The following is a 17,976-nucleotide window of genomic DNA, read 5'->3' as shown; positions in this document are numbered from 1 at the left end:
CTTGTTACTGGTACATAGAAAGGCTTTTGTAGGTTAATTTTGTAACCTGCCACTTTACTGAATGTGTTAGTAATTTCTAGGAGTTTTCTGGTGGAATGTTTGACATGTCTTAGATATAATATCATATCATCTGCAAAAGGGATAGGGTCTCTTCTAATTATTGCTCCTTTAATTTCTTGCTCTTGTCTGATTGCTCTTGCAAGAGTTTCAAGCACTATGTTAAAGAGGAGTGGAGATAATGGACAGCCTTGTCTGGTTCCTGATTTCAATGGGAATGCTTCCAGTTTTTCTCCATTTAGAATGATGTTGGCTGTGGGTCTGTTATACATGGCATTAATGATGTTGACCTATGTTCCCTCCAGTCTAATTCTCTCCATGACTTTGAACATAAATTCTTGTTGAATTTTGTCAAAGGCCTTCTCTGCATCTATTGAGATGACCATGTTGTTCTTGTCTGTGAGCCCATTTATATGATATATGACGTTTATTGACTTACTTATAGTGAACCATCCCTACATCTCTGGGATAAAGCTGACCTGACAATGATGGATCATTTTTTTTGAATAAATTAAGTAGTATTGGATGTAGATCTTCTTTAAATGTCTGATAGAATTCTGCTGTAACTCCATCTGGTACTGGGCTTTTTTTAGTCGGGGGGGTTTCATATTACTATTTCAATTTCTTTTTGTGTACATAGAAGGAATTTGGGAGTTCTCTCTCTGTTTCTATCATTTTGAATAATGTAAGTAGTATTGGTTGGAGGTTTTCTTTAAATACCTGGTAGAATTCTGCTGTAAATCCATCTGGTCCTGGGCTTTTTGGAGTCGGGAGGTCTTGTATTCAATTTCTTTTTGGGTTATGGGTCTGTTTAAGCTGTTAATCTCTTCTTGGTTTAGTTTTGGTGGTTCCCATGCCTTTAGATATCAGTCCTATTCTTTTGGGTTTTTGAATTTAGTAGCATATAGGTTTTCAAAGTATTCCCTTATAATGTTCTGTATCTTTCTGGTGTCTGTTGTGATGTTTCCCCTTTCATCTCTGATTTTGTTGATTTGGAGATGCTCTTTCTTTCTTTTGGTTAACTGGGCTAGTGGTCTGTCAATCTTGTTTATCTTTTCAAAGAACCAGCTCTTGGAATTGTTGATCCATTGTATTGTTTTCTTTGTTTCAATTTCATTAATTTCTGCCCTGATTTTTGTTATTTCTTCTTGTCTGCTGGGTTTGAGTTTCGTTTGCTGTTGTTTTTCAAATGTGTTGAGCTGCAACATTAAGTCATTTATTTGTGTTCTTTCCGATTTTTTGATGTAGGCAGGCACTTAGAGGTATAAACTTCCCTCTAAGGACCGCTTTCAGCATGCCCCAGAGGTTTTGTTGTGTTGCACTGTCCTTTTCATTTAGTTCCAGGAATATTTCTTTCTTTCTTAATTTCTCTTTTAACCCATTCATCATTCTGAGGTCATTTAAAGCTGGGAATACTTTGGTCCAGGGTCTTCTGGCTTTCATAGTTTGCACTGAAAATCAGCTGTAATCCTAATGGGTTTTCCTTTATATGTGACTTGTTGTTTCTGTTTTGCAGCCTTCAGTATTGTCTCTTTGTTTTTACATTTAGTATTTTTACTATGCTGTGCCGTGGAGAGTTTCTTTTCTGGTCCTGTCTGTTTGGTGTTCTATATGCTTCTTATATTTCTATGGGCATGTCTTTCTTTAATTTTTGGAAATTTTCTTCCACAATTCTGTTGACGATCTGGTCCATGCCATTATCTTGGGATTCTTCTCCTTCATGTATGCTTATGATTCATAAGTTTGGTCTTTTTATTCTGTCACATAATTCTTGCATATACATTCTTGTGCTTTCTTAAATTTTTCCTAATCTTTGCTTGAGTGGTCTAGTTTGTCCACTTTACCTTCCAATCTTCATACTCTGTTTTCCATTTCATTCATTCTATTGGTGAGGGTTTCTCCTGTCCTTTCTAATTGGCTTACTGAGTGTTTCACTTCCTTCTTTATTTCAGCCTGAGTATTCTTCAATATTTCCAGCTCTTTTCCGAATTCCTTCAGAAGTTTATCCCTATCTTCCTTCAGTTCTTTTATTTCTTTGTGTGTTCTTTAACTTCACTGATTTCTTTTATCATGTTTATAATTGTTCTTTTGAGTTCCATATCCTGCATTATCTCTAGGGGGTTCTCACTGTACTCCTCTAGAGGACTACTGGTATTTGGTGAGGATATGTTATTTTGGTTTTTCATGTTATTATTTTTTTCTGTGATTTTGATGTGATTTTGTTTTGTAGTTTCTGATTCTTGTGTGAAATTCAAGCCTTCAAGTTACGTCTTTTTTTTTTTTGTAAACTTTAGGTGTCTTTGTGGTTTACTTTTTGGGCATGAAAAGCTGGTTCCTCTAAGTTTCTGGTTCTCTCTTTTGATTTTATATTGGAGTGGCCAGACTGCTTTTGTCTTCAGGATTTTCCACAGAGGCCCACATCAGATGAGGAGCACATGCTCTCAGGCTTTCTCCTACGGTTTGGATCCCTGCAGGAACGATTTTGGCCTCAGGCATTTGGAGGTTGGAATGGCCTGGGAGCTGAGCCGAGGAGGGTGCTGATCTAGGGCAGCTGGTGGCTTTACCACCCAGAGATGCAAAGGAAGATGGGGATGAGAAGAGGCCCCAAGGGCTCCTGAGGACTGAACTGAGGAGCTGGGTTGGTCTGGGTGCAAAGGATCAGGAAGAGGAAGGGTCAACCCCGGCGTCCAGGAAAGAGGTTGGTTGGTCAAGCAAGCCCAGGGAAGTAGAGGGAGGTGAGGGCAGGGCCAGGCCCAGAGGGATCCTGGGGACACGAGAAGGAACCGAGTTTGTCTGGATGCAAAGGATCAGGAAGCAGTGGTGGTTCCCCAGGTGTCTGGGGCGCCAAGACAAGGAATGGAACAGGACCCAGGCTAGGAGGAGAGACCGGCTCGGGGGAGACGGGAGGGTGAATGAGGTTGGGGGAGTCAAGGCGTGGAGGGGCGATGGACCTACCACAGAGAGAGGCCTGCGGAGGGGCAATGGACTTACCATGGAGAGAGGCCTGCAGTTGGAGAGAGGCCTGAGGGTGTGCAGGCCCAGGGAACAGAGGGAGGTCAATTTATACATTTTTTGGCTTTGCTGCCTTGATGTCTTTTACATTCAAATGGTTTATCCAGAAATTCTCTCCAACTTCCAACACTGACAATCACCAAGTAACAATTTTGATTTCTTTCACTTAGAACAACTTCTTAGGTTTACTATGCTTAGAATTGCTATAGAACAGTACATCAAAGTGGCAGTAGCATACCTCCTTATTTTGTTTACAATCTTAGAATAAATAGCTTCCATATCTCATCAGTAAACATGATTTTTCTTAAAGATGTATGTGTGTGTTTAAATTATCAATTAAATTTTGTTAAATTTTCATCTAAGTTTTTTTGAGATGGGTGTATAGATTCAACCTATCATACCCTAAATCTGTGCTAAAATTATAATAGTATATCCATAACTACTGGAATAAAGTGTGGTTATGATGCATCTTTTGTGAATCTCTGTTGTTTCCTAATAGTTTAGATTTCATTTATGTCTATGAATGAGAGTGGCGTGTCATAACTTTTCGGTTATAACAAGACAATGTACTTAGAGCCTGAAAAATGCATTAGAAGTCTTTATTAGTTTCTCTAGAATCTGAAAAGTTTTATATAATGGCAGCATTTTTCTTTTATTTGAATGTTTGTTAAAATTTATATAAAGTAATTCAGGCTTGGTTGTTTCCTTTGTGGAAAGACAGTTATTAATACAATTTCTCTAAGGGTTATGCCCCACCCCGATCCCTTTCCAGTCTCCTTTCCTTCTTTGAAACAAGGCTTTACTATGCAGCCATGGCTGGCCTCAAATGCACAATACTCATGCCTCAGCCTTCTGATCGATTTGAGTTTTTTTATTCCATTTAGAATCAGTTTTGGCAAGCAATGCTATTTTAGGAATTTGCTCACTTCAACTAAGCTTTCAATACCCAAATATATGGTAGCTTTTTGTTGTTATTGATTTCTCAGGAAATATGGTCTGCAACTTTGTTCTAGTCAGCCTTATGTTGCTGTGATAACACTGACCAAAGGCAACTTGGAGAGGCTTTCAATAAACTTTACATGGTTTAATGTATCTTACATTTCTAAGACATAGTCCATCTTTGAGGAAAGTTAAGCAGGAATATGGAGGCAGGAACAGAAGCAGAGACCATAGAGGAACATTGATTGTTTACTCTAGCTTGCTCAGCTAGCTTTACTATACAGCCTAGGCCCACCTGCCTAGAGATGACACCACTCACAGTGGGATGGACCTCCTACTCAATTAACAATGAAGAAAATGCCTCACAGACATGCCCAAAGGCCAGTCTGATGGAGGAAATTTCTCAACTGAGGTTCCCTCATCACCCCAGTTTGTGTCAAGTTGATGAACTAACCTGCATAACCATATTCTTTTTTTTTTATGCTTCCTTTATGTGATCAATTTTCATGTGTTTGCTAAATATGAAAAATGTTGGATAGATTTAAATTTTTTAAAAAATTTTATTGTGTGTACATATATGTTCATGTGTGTACGGGTTCATGTGCATGTACATGTACATATGTATGCACATGTGTGTGGAAGCCAGAGGACAACGTCAGGTGTCATCCTCAGGAATGATGTCTATCTCCTTTGAGACAAGATCCCTTGCTGCCTGGATCTCACTAATTAGGCTAGACTGGCAGGCTAAGGAAGCTCAGGGTTGCTTCTGTCTCTGCCTCCCCAGCACTGGGATTACTAGTATGCTCCACCAGACATGGGACTAAACTCAGTCCTCACACTTGCTAAAACAAGTGCTTTACCAACTGAGCTTTAACTCCAGTTCCAACATCCACATGTTCTACATTTTTTTGGTCTAATAATTCTAAAAGTTGTAGAGAAAGGTGTATTAAAAGCCACCTACTCAATGATGTGTTTCTCAATTTTTATTGTGCTTATTAATTAAAATTTTTGTTACTTTATTATTTGTGTATGTGTGTGGGTGCACATGTATCATGGCACATGTGTGAAGGACAGAGGACAATTTGGTGGAAGCTGGTTCTCTCCTTTTATCATGTGGGTTTAAAGATCAAACTCAGGTAAGCACCTTTACCCACCAAGCCATCTCACAGGTACATTAATTTTAATTTACGAATCTTATAGCTATATTGCCAGGTGTTATTAGAATTGCTCATCTTTTTAATCTTTGTTAAACTTCATTTCTAGTAAGGACTTTGTTAGACTGTGATAAAACATGCATCACATAAAATCTACCATTTTAACCGTTCTGATAAATATTTTTGCCTCAAGATCCTTTTCCTAAGATTAATATGAGTTTACAAAATTATTTTGATTAGTACTTTACCTGCTATGTTTTTATTTTCATTCTTAATGTTTCATTTTGTCTTTATTTTTTAAACAATCTCTTACAAACTGCATAGAACCAGATTTTTGTTAGATTCTGATTCAGATATTTTATTCTGTGTTCCATTTTTGGTAATTTTATTGATTGACTCAATTCTAGGAGGTGCGTTTCATAAAAGAAAATTTTAAAAAGGGAAAATAACATTTAATGAGAATCTACTTAGTGAAAGGGACTCGATAAGTGCTTTTGCATAGACTGATTGAGACTGGCAACAGTCTTGTAAATTAGGTATTAACAATCTCAACTTTTACAGATAAAGAAATTAAAATTCAGTGCAGAAACTAAAGCTCATAGAACAAGCATGCCTTGTTCTTTTCAGGCCACAGCCTAGTTCCTCCATAGTAACAAGCAAGCAACGACTGGGCAAGGCCGCCCAGAGCAGTAGACCTCAGAGCAGCTGGAGAGAAAGATACACAGGCCCAGTGTATGACACCAAGTCTCTTAACAGCTTTTAGCTAAGCAGCAGTTTTCCATATGGGGAGTGGGAGGTGACTTGTACTTCAATGGTTGCTCTGGGCATTCCTGCAAAAGATCTGGGGCTTGTTTCCTGAGATAACCATGAACCAGACTCTAAGCCACTGAACATTTGTTTTTCCTTAGCTCAGATCACTGTATTTTCATTGAGCCTCAAGCTAATTCTTAGCAATGTATACTCTTCAGCCAGAGTGCATGATGACAGGCCCTGATACCTGGGAGCATAACAGCATACTAGAAAACTCAAGATTGGTGCCTTTGAGGCCATTCCTGTCATTTTCACTTCTAATTACTCTCTCTGGAACATCGTCCTAAGCTCCAGGACAAACCTTCTGATAGGATTTGAGCAGAAAAGTACCCCCCAGTGGAGGGTCCTTGATCCAAAGCCTATTAAATCTTCTGATATATTTGGAATCTTCTTGTATTTTAACATGAACACTTTATTCAGCATCTTAAAATACTTTCAATCTAATCATGCCTCAACCAGTTTCATATCAGTTTTTTTAGTATTGTAGTTGCATCTTATTTTGAGCCCAGTAAAATAGGTCCTTACTGGCCAACAATTATTATTATCACCAGGGCTTAAATCCACCTACTCTTATCAATTCTATTAGATGCACCATTCCCTCGTGTGTTCCAGTTCTTCCTTCTTGTTTCTATTTTTCCTAAGAATACTTTAGTTTAACCAGGTACAGAATTCTACATTAATCTTTTCATTCTATTTGTCAAATCCTCCCATTATTTTTCACATTTTCCATCTTCTATCCTGAATATTTCCTTCAAATTGATTTCCCATTTCTAATGCTCACTCTAGCTGCCTCTCATTTCCACTAATTACCTTCACAGAGATTACCCCGAAAGTTTTTATATCCAGCAGTTCTATTAGCTAGTTTCCTTTAAAAAAGATGTCGATAGCCAGGGGTGTCTCACACCAGTAATCTCAGCATTCAAGAGGCTGATGCAAGGAGGACCATAGCCATCTCTGAGGATGACTAGGCTATATAGCAAGACCCTGTTTCAAAATAAAAACAACAGAGTCTGGAGAGATGGCTCAGCAGTTAAGAGCACTGGCTGCTCTTGCAGAGGACCTGGGTTCAAATCCCAGCATCCACATGGCGTCTGTCTGTAACTCCAGTTCCAGGGGATCTGACAAGCTCTTCTGACCTCCGTGGGCATTGCACAGGTGCACTTAAGACACATGCAGGCAATACACTCATACACATAAAATTATAATAAATAAATACAATATTTGCCAGATGTGGTGGCACATGCCTTTAATCCCAGCACTTGGGAGGCAGAGGCAGGCAGATCTTTGTGTGTTCGAGGCCAGCCTGGTCTACATAGTGAGTTCCAAGCCAGCGGGGGTTTAAGGGAGGCCCTACCCCAAAAAAAAAAAAAAAAAAAAAAAAAAGACAAAAACAACTCCTCTCAAAATAAAGCTTTTTTCTGTATTTTTAAGTTTACGTCTTCAACATTTAAAAAAATATTCAAATTTTCTGTTTATGAGTATTTTGCCTCCATGTATATAAGTGTACATGTGCATGCGAACCCCATGGAGACCAGAAGAGCATTTCAGATCGTCTGGAACTGGAGTTATGGTTGGTTGTTAGCTGTCATGTGGGTGTTGGGAAGCAAACCTAGATCATCTGGAAAATAAGCCAATGCTCCTAACTGTTAAGCCATCTCTCCAACCCCTCCACCGTATTTTTTGAGACAGAGACCTCTCACTGAATATGAAGCTTATTATTTTGGGTAAGCAGGTTGGTTAGCACAGGAATCCATATTTCTCTGCCTCCACTGTGCTGGGGTTAAATGTGTATGTCACCTTATCTTTAAAAAAAAAAAAAAACAGTGGTGCTGGGGACCTTAACTCAGGGTTCTAGTGCCTATGCAGCAAGTAGTTATCACCTCACTCCCTACCCTTAGTCCTTTGAGGAAATTAAGCCTATTTATATTCAATTTTTTTGATTCCTCAGCTTCCTTAGGCCCATTTCTGATGTTCATATTTCATAAGCTCATATTTCATACTGCTGGATAGCCTTCTTCTCCTGGGTTTTCACAGCTCTTTGTCTTACAATCACCACACGACTGCCCCTTGCAGTCTTAGTCAACTGCAGTCTCTGGCTAGGGTCCTTGTACTGAGTCTGTCCCGAGTGTTGCCCTACAACAGTGCAAGCCCCCACTACACAGTGTGTGCTCCTGCTTTGTGCAACTTGTTGAACCTTCTTTACCGAAAGGTCTCACATGCCTCTGGGTTTGAACAATTTTTTTTTCTTGTTTTCAACCTTGAAAAGAAATTTATTACTCTAACTTAATGTTTTTAATTTTTTTATTACTTTATGTGTATGAGCGTATTGCCTGAATTTATGTAAGTGCACCCATGTTGTGCAGTGCCCATGGAGGTCAGAAGAGGGCATCGGATCCCCTGGAACTGGAGTTATAAATAGTTGTTAGCTGCCATGTGACTACACGAGCAGTCAGTGCTCTTAACCTCTGAGCCATCACTCTAGCCCCCTAACTTGATGTTTTATCATTTCAATAGTTTGGTACAGATGAATGAAAATATCAAGGTCTACCTGGATCACTATCTAGGCATTGAACTTATTTCATCTTGATCATCTTTCTGCCTTCTCTTAGGCCACTTCTGAACTTCTTTCTTTTAAGGGGGGCTGGAAATCCTACCATGTACTTTTAGGACTCTGTATATAATATTTCCAGTGGCAGAACTATGGAGTATTGATGTAAACCATGCTGCTGCAGCACAGAGAGCAGACACATGACTGGCGGCTACGCCAAAGTCCTCACCAGGGTGGTGAAATCTATGCACATTTGCTTCAGAGAAAAGAAGTCTCTGTCTACTGCAGGCAAGATCAGATCAGTACGTGAAAAGGCCCTCCCCACTACATCATTGTGACTAGCCACACAGGCTACCACAGGTCTGTCCATGTAGATGACGTCCTTACAGCCCCAAGTGGCTTCGAGAGCCTCTTGGTTGCTGGTGGCCCCCAGTCCTCAGAGTTGATTGTGCCATGCTCTTGAGACCCTGCTGGACAGGTCCTGCAGGTGCTTCTTCACCTTGTAGCCCAGCTCCTTGGCCTTCTCCTCCTCTAGCAGTGTGTACTTCTCCTTGTTGCAGCTGATGTGCTCACGGTCACCTAAGCTCTCCATATGCTTCAGCTTCAGGTGTGAAATTTCCAGCTGTTTCTGGTAGGGGTTGTGCTTTTCAATTTTGGCCTGAAAGTGCTTGAGCTCCTCCTGAAATAACTCTAGCTCCTTCTCACTTAAGTTGGTGGAGTGAGCCAGGTCTCACAGATCTATTACTCAGGGCTCTTCAAACTCAGTGGGGCTGTAGCCCTGGTGGCTGAACTTCCTCAGGCAGTCCAGGCCCTGGGTGATGCTGCCCTGTCTGTCCTTCAGCTCGCTGCACTTGCTGTACATGACATCATTCTTTTTTTTTAAGGACATCATTCTTGATGTGGCTTGTGTCAGAGGGACTGAGGAGGTTCTCATAAACTTCTTCAGTTCTGTTCAGAGTATCCAACAGCACAGCATGCTGTACTCAAGAACTTTCTCTTTGTGGTGCAGAAACTCCCACCACAGAATTTCCCCCAAGTCTTTGCCTTCTGCCACAACTTCTCTAGCCTGGGGTCCCCCAGCTCATTCTGGGCATTATCGTTCAGTGTGTTGTTATGTACCATCTGGGTGTCCTTCCTCCAGTCAAGTCTGTTCCTGGCCAAGATGACGTTAAGGTTGCAAGTCAGCGTTGCTTCCTTCTCCCCATCCTTGTCTAAACCTTTGGCCTTCAGTTCCTTCCAGTTGAGTTCATCCCTTTCTTGTATCTTCAGGTCAGAATAGAGCTTGGCCAGCTTTACAGGAGACAGGTGCAGCTGCTGGGCCTTTTCCCACAGCTGGTTGAGCTTCTTGCCGAACTCCTCCCCCAGCTCTCACTTGGAGGGCAGAGGCTTGGACGCGTTCTTCTCTCTGGAGAGTACTTGCCACCAGGGCTGACTGGGGGCCGGAGCATGAGCAGCAGCAGCAGCAACAGCAGCACTGACAGTGGGAGGTGGAGCAGCCCAGGGACTCTCTGAATTTATTAAGTGAACTGCTCAGCATGTCCCACATATCTTTAGTTCAGTTTTTTTTTATTGTCCTTATGTGATGTACTTATTCTTCCTCTCTGTTCAGCTTACCTATTTGTTCTTCAGCTGTAACAGTTAATCAGCTCATCACTGAATTTCTTACTGTCAAAAATTTAATTTCTACAATATTTAATTATTTTTAGTGAAAAAAAAAAAATAAAGGCCAGGCATGGTGGCACATGCCTTTAATCCCAGCACTTGGGAGGCAGAGGCAGGCGGATCTTTGTGAGTTCAGGGCCAGCCTGGTCTACATAGTGAGTTCCAGGACAGCTGGGGCTACAAGGAGACCCTGTCTCAAAAGACAAAACCAAAACAAAAAAAGCCTTTTCTTGATCTCTCTCTTTCCTCTCTCTCCTCCCCCCGCCCCTGATCTTTTTGAGACAGGGTCTCCCTACAACCCCAGGTGGCCTAAAACTTGATATGTAGACCAGGCTGGCCTTGATCTCACAGAGATCTGCCTGCTTCTGCTGGGATTAAAGGTGTATGACACCATGCCTGGCTCTGTTCTTATCTCTTGAAGGAGATATATATACATACATATATACATACATACACACACACACACACACATATATATATGTATATATATGTATGTATGTATGTTTTCTTTTTGAGACAGGGTTTCCCTGTAGTGGGGCTGGCTTGGAATTCACTATGTAGACCAGGTTGGCCTTGAACTCACAGAGATTCACCTGCCTCTGCCTCCCAAGTGCTGGGATTAAATGCATGCACCACCATGCCCAACATCTGAGCTATATTTTACAGAATGTAGTTCTAAGGCTGATGAGAGGACTCAAGAAATAAGAGGCACCTGTACCCAGAACTGACAACCTGAGTTTTATCCCTGGATCCCATAAGGCAGTAGGAGAGAAGTGATTCCAGGGAGCTAACCTACGACATACACACACATGCTGTGGCAGGAGTGCACCTGCTAGTCCTGCATCCTCCTCAGCCCACACACAGGAAAAATTTAAAACACAGTTCCTACTTTTTCTATTAATTACGTTCTCTGCGTGTTCCCTTTGTTCTGAGTGATTTTTACCTAAGTGCTGATCTCATCTTTGTAGTGAGAGCTTCCTTTTCAGGCATCTTCTACTCTGATTGGGACGCCTTCTTAGAGGTTAAGCGTGGGAGGTGTTCTCAGTGAGTGTGTAGGAGGAACAGAAGATGCATCCTCATGGAAAAGCTCTATAGTTAGTCTCCTAAGCAAGGGAACTCCCTCCTCTACTAAATTCAGCAAGTACTTGGAACACTGCCCTGTCTCTCCAACCCACATTCCTCTACTCACTGCTGCCTGAGATACCTCCATCATCATGCCAGGGTGCCAGAGTCTCTCTGTCACTTGCCCTAAAACCCTCACACTTCCAAAGCAACTACTGCCAAGTGTAGAGTCTCCAGGCATCGTTCCATCTGTAGCAGCAGCATCTTCCAGCCCTTGCTTTGGCCCAAGTTTTTCTCCCACATATGAATCTCATTAGCTTTTTACAGAGATTCTGCAGTCTGGGTCTGCCAAGAGTTTACCCTCCTTTTTTTCCTTGTTAGTAGATTTGCACATTTATTTTTAAAATTCTAATTTATTAGTTTTAAGTATCTGGAATATGATGGAAAGCTGCATGGCATGTTCTCAGTCCACCACCTTGCAATGGAATTCTTGTTTTAAAAATGTATTATTTGGGGCTGGAGAGATGACTCAGCAGTTAGAGCACTGACTGCTCTTGCATAGGACCCAGGCTCGATTCCCAGCACCCACATGGCAACTACGAACTGTCCTTAACTCCAGTTCCAGGGGAATCTGAAGCATTCTTCTGACCTCCGCGGCACTGCACAACATGGGTGCATTCACATACATGCAGGCAATGCACTTGTACACATAAAATAAAAATAATAAATAAAATGTATTTTTAAAAATGTATTATTTGTATGTCTTCTAAAAAGTGAAAATTAGAATTGCTAAGCTCTAGTTTCATCTAGTAAAATTATAATTTTTGAACGACTTGTATATGAGAGAAATGTAATTCATGTAATTTCTGTTAATCTTCCAAGATTTAAGAGTATTAGCTCTCTGAGAAGAAAATATAGCTAGAAAGAATAAAATATAATTGGTTAGCATATGGCTTCTGAAATATGTCTATATAAATTTTAAAACCTGTTTACCTACAAAAAAGTAACCATTGCTGTTCCACCTGGTTCAACAACAGTCAAGGCTCCAGGCCAAACGGCAGTGTCTTACACTAAACAGCAAACAGCCTGTTTCCTTTTCAGGGGGAAAAAAAGGATGAAATACTTGCTGACATGCTGGAACTCAGAATCAGTAGACTACTGCTCCTAGGTATGCTATAGCTAACATGGCACTTCCATTCATGTCAACCCTGGGGCTGAAAGGGGCATCAAGTATGGATAGTTGTTACATTAAATGCTGGTCATTTAAACTGAAAAGGTTGTGAATGCATACAGGCAAAAATGAAGTTTGAGATCAAATTTGCTCCTGAGTTGTCAGATCAATATGGCCTGAATGGGAAGCATTGAACGGAGGGATTGTAGGTCTGGCATTCTCCACAGCTTACATTAGTAAGTGCTACACTGACTACTGCAATGCCCCATAACCCAACAGTTTGAGTTCACAGATAACATTTCTCTGTGTAATTTGTTTCTTATAAAGCAAAAGGAATGTACCTCTACTAAAGAAAAGAAAACAACTCTCAGAGTGAGAGTGACTCCAAGGGAGGTACATCCCTTATGTACAGTTTTAGCTCGCAGTTCATATTCTCATTTGTTTACTGTTGCTTTTTATGAGAATCAGTGCACTCAATGAGTACAAGAGCTTGCTGTGCAGGTATGAACAACTGAGTTCAGATCCACAGCTTTCTTGTAAGGGAATGGCCTGTGGCCTTGGTCCTGGGGAGGAGAAGGAGGAAAGGCAGGGACACAGGAGGATTGCTGGAGCCCCCTGGCAAACCCGCCTAGCAAGAGCAGATGTTAGCAAGCTCCAGGTTCAGTGAGAGACTATGTCTCAAAGGAAGAAAGCAGAGAGTGATGGTGCAGGATACCTGACAACCTCTTCTGATCATGTGCATATGCACATAGACCAGACACACAAAAAAGTACTATATAACTGTCCTACTTTGTTCTTCATTGCTGTGACAAAACACTCTGACCCCTACCAACTTGGGGAGGAAAAGGTTTATTTATCTTACATATCCCAGGTCACAGTTCATCAGGGAGCCCAAGGTAGGAACTCAGGGCAGGAACCTGGAGGCAGGAGCTGGAGCATAGGCCATGGAGGAATGCTGCTTACTGGCTTGCTCCCCAGGCCCCTGCTCAGCCTGCTTTCTGATGCAGCACAGGCCCACCTGCCCAGGGGTGGCACCACCCACAGTGGGCTGGGCCCTCCCACATCACTCATCAAGAAGATGCCCTCAGACAGGGCTACAGGCCAGTCCAATAGAGGTAATTCCCCAGCTGAGGCTCCCTCAACCCAGGTGTGTCAAGTTGACACTAAAGCTATCCAGCACAGTAACTTTTAAGTGAGGATGTGAACAAACAGCAAAGTTCATATACAATAGAAGAGTAAAGTAGTGAAATCACACTGGATTAAGCAATTTTACTACTGCAAATGCACATTCATCTTGTCCCAGGGAGTCCACTCCTAAAGCATGCTTTAGAAAATGTTCCATACCACACAAGAACCTAAAAAATACAGTGAAGCTGTATTTAGAAAAGGAGAAAACTAGAAACAAGTTGAATGTCTATTAGCAAGGGAGAAAATAATTGTTATATTCATAAAGTTGAATTCCATATGGCCTTGAAAATAACCAGCCAGCTGTGCTTGTGCACACTTATAATCCCAGCAAACGGGAGACAGAGGTAGGAGGATCATTGCAAGTTCAAAGCTAGCCTGAGCTACATAGCAAGACCTAAGCCAGCCTGGACTACAGAATGAGATCCTGTTTCCAAAAATTTTTTTAGTCGGGCATGGTGGTGTACTCCTTTAATCGCAGCACTTGGGAGGCAGAGGCAAAGGCAGGGAGATCTCTGTAAGTTTGAGACCAGCTTAGTCTCTCATAGTGAGTTCCAGGCCTCCTAGGATTTATAGTGAGATTCTGTTTCAAAAAAAAAATTTTTTAACAAACAAATAAAAAAAAATAACCAAACCAACATGAATGATTGCACAGAGATCCTCCTGCCTCAGAGTGCTGGGATTAAAGGCATGTGCTACCATGCCCAGTCCATGAAGATGGTATTTAAAAGAACAGAGATAAATAAGGATGTTTTAGGATACAGGGAGTACCATGCTACTGTGATGAAGTTTAAAACCAGGTGACATTGACTAGCAAGATGGCTCAACAGGTAAAAACACTTGCTATACAAATGTGACGACCTTAGTTCAATTTCTGGATCCCAAGGTGGAAGGAGAGAATCAATACCCGAAAGTTGTCCTCTGACCTCTACTCATAGCCATGGCACAAGTGAGGGCTGGGAGGATGGCTCAGTTAGTAAAACTCTTGCCTTGCAGGTATAAGGGCCTGAGTTAGAGGCTCAGAACCCATGTGAAAATGGTAGGAGTAGTGGCATGTCCTTGTAATCCCAGTGCTGGGGAGGCTGGAGACTGAAGGCTCCCTGAGGCTGGCTAGTCTAGCCTAAGTGAAAAGCTCCAGGTCAATGAGACACATTGTCTCAAAGGAGGTCAATGGTGTTCCCTGGAATGACACCCAAGGTTGTCCTCTAGTCTCCACATGCACATGTATACCCTTTCCCAATATGCAGGTGTATAAAAAAAATCAAATGACACGATGACATAATATTTAAATAATATAAGTTGATAAAGAACATTTTTTTTTTTGCCTACTAGACTGGTTCCTATGCATAAATAAGAAAATAATAAACATCTGCAAAATCAAATCTATTCTTACAATGAGATTAAACTATGTAGAATATATACTGATACATAATTTGCCTTTTCTCATCCAATAATAAATTATATGCTAGATGTGGTGGTGCATGCCATAGTCCCATGCACTCAGAGGCCAAAGCATGAGGATTACTGGGCAACACACCAAGTCCCCATTTTGAAAAAAAGAAGAAGGGCATGGGGTGAGAATACAGCTCAGTAGTAGAGCCCTTGCCTAGAAAGCACGAGGCACTGGGTTTAATCCCCAGCAACACATGCACGCACGAGTGCACACATACTCCTACTGTACTGCAAAGCTCTTTCTATAGCTATACATATAAAGCTGATTCACTTACAGACTGCTGCATAGAATTCCACAGTACATACATACCACAATAAATTCAATCATTTTGTACTAATATTTTGCTTCTCCTCTTTTAGCTCCTACAAATAACACTGGTATGATAGCTTCATACAAAAATCATAGTGTATTTGGTACAGATGTGTTTCTGGAAGAACTCCTAAATGGAAAGTTGGTGGGTCAAAGGCTGTATGTAATTAAATTTCTCCTTCATACCTAAGAATTTACACCCTTACACAAGAATCCTGAAAAGTCCTCTTTTCTAAATTCTGGCAAAACTGGACATTATTAAATCTCTTGCATTCCTTTTGCAGGTAGGGCACGTATAACATGAAAATTGTTGTAACACAAATCATTTAAAACTGGAACAAGTGAGAAACACCAACTTTCATAATAATCTTTATTAAACACTGAATCTGTGCACCACGCAGTAGTTTATAAAGGCTAATAACATACTAAAGACTAGTTATCTGACAGAATATGTAGACATGTTAACAGATGATAAAGAGATGATTCTAATACTGTGACAAGTGCTTTGAAAAGGGTATTTAGTGTGCTACAGCAAACCATGAAGGGACAACCATGAGCCTAGTGATCAGGAAAACAAGCAATCATTGAGTTAATTTTTACAGGATACAGAGGAGTTGGCACAGAAAAGCTTGGAGGATTGGGAGAAGAGCAGATAAAGGCAGCTAGAGCAACAGATTCACAAACATAAAAGAAAATACAGTGTTGTGTCAGGCAACTACAAATAGTTTCATACTGTCATATTGCTGCCTGTGAGTTAAAGATATAAATAAAAGTCCCAGACCAAAGACAACTGTAAAAGCTTTCAAAACATTACTCTGTGAGATAAAACTTCAGTGTGTCGTAAGTCATCCTTGTTTTGGAATGTATTTCTGGCAAACATTGAGTAGACAGCTCCCCAGCTCTAAAAAGCACTCAGATTGCATGGTGGGAAAATGAGGTGGAAGTGCAACCAGAACTTCAGATGCTGATGAACAACAGGTGTAGCCGGTTAAAACAAAAGGAGCAGAGAATGCAAATCCTGGGCAAGTAGAGTCACAAGCAGCCAGTATCTCAAGAAAGGAAGGGTGAGGATGGGGGTTTGTAAAGGACCTCCATACTTGTGGTTCCTGGTCCTGTTCTCCAGGTCATTATCCTCAACATTGATGTCTAATGAACAAACACCAATGCACAAAGCTCCCTGCCAGTTCAGCTGCCCACCGTCTCGATACAAACCTGTCACAAACACTGCCATAGGTCCAGATAGGGATACAGCCAGCAGTCAAGTGACACCATACACGGTACAGCCATCAAAAGTCAGCAAATGAAGGCATCGGCTTACTCAGCACTGCTCTGACATGGTATTTGCCAAGGTTGTCTGAACATAAGACATTCCTGGGCACTTGTGTGAAAGCAAAACAAAGCAGGCTCCATGGCCTCAACCCAGAGTCACTTAGTGAAGATTCCCAAGGGTAGGGCCTGGTACTTTGTATATTAAACAAAGAGTCCAAATGATTCTTTTCAGAAAGGGTTGGGAGATGGTGCTTTAGAAGTTCTTCCAACACAGAGGTAGATAAAGGTATAACTATCTGAAAGAGATTCAGTTGTTGCTTCCTAGAGCTAAGTATAATTATCTACCCAGAATTCCAAAGAATGAACTGAAAAATAATCAGAATTGTGTATTGACAGAAGAGCTGGCAAAACTTCCGATGGATATGTCCATAATGTCAGTGAACAGAGGTGTCACAACCTGCACAAGAAGCAGCACAGCTTGGAGCTAACAAGTGTAGAATTTATCAGGGTTAGGGGATGGTATGGGGCATCTAAAATCTGGAACCATGGAAATGTTTTCAAGGAGCAGCAAAAGAAGAGAGCTCAAAAGAGAAGGAGATCTAAAGGTCTCATGAATAAATGGCTCGTGTGTGTTTTATAACTGGACATTAAATGAAGATGAAGAGACAATGAATTTGACATTAAGAGGAAATTAATATATATAACACATAATCATTAATTCATTTGAGAAAGAGTTCTCCTCTAAATCTGCACTGATGGATCTCAGACAGCCCTAGGTAGACAGCAGTAAACACTGGTGTCATTGAGAAACTGCAGAGACAAAAAGCAATTCACATGGTTGGGTCACACAGGACTGCTGGTCTTCCTCACACATGGACATGAGTTACACACTCTCCAGCTTAGCTCTGGTGGCCACCTGTAAGAATCAAAGATGATCTAACATTGAAGAAAGGGCTGCGGGTGAATGATGACAGCCAGAGGAAATTGCTCGTTTGAAGGATGGCTTAGTTTCGGCTAAACTTCCCTGCAAAACCTTCCAGCCATCTCTTTGCTCTAAGAAGAATCAGACTGCTGTTGGGGGGGGGGGGGGATGCCTTCTTGTGTCATAAACAACACACTGTTCCTTTCTTTGATAAGCACCATCTTTTGGAACAGCTGGGTCCACTGCAAATGTTCTGCTTTCAAATTCAGCACTTTTGCAGCTGTAAATGGGTTTAGGAATAAATAGCGCTGCCAAACACCACAGCAGAGTTTGGCAATGTTCAGGGACTAACAAGAAAAATATTTAAAACATCACAAGCTGATAAATATTATTAGAATACCTTAACCTAATCCCTCAGATGGT

General features: G+C 41.2%; 1 protein-coding gene and 1 pseudogene across 11 annotated transcripts in view; both read right to left on the bottom strand.

Annotated features, from left to right (window-relative positions):
* Dtnb (dystrobrevin beta) overlaps positions 1 to 17,976 on the bottom strand; it is a 304,013-nt gene that overhangs the window by 160,870 nt on the left and 125,167 nt on the right. The window lies entirely within an intron of this gene.
* LOC108491585 lies at positions 8,951 to 11,485 on the bottom strand (annotated as a pseudogene).

This window comes from Nannospalax galili, unplaced genomic scaffold (assembly GCF_000622305.1).
Source record: "Nannospalax galili isolate Female #2095 unplaced genomic scaffold, S.galili_v1.0 scaffold1191, whole genome shotgun sequence".
Classification (NCBI taxonomy): Eukaryota; Metazoa; Chordata; class Mammalia; order Rodentia; family Spalacidae; genus Nannospalax; species Nannospalax galili.
Note: the sequence above shows the minus strand (reverse complement) of the source record. Positions and strands in the feature narration are given on the sequence as shown.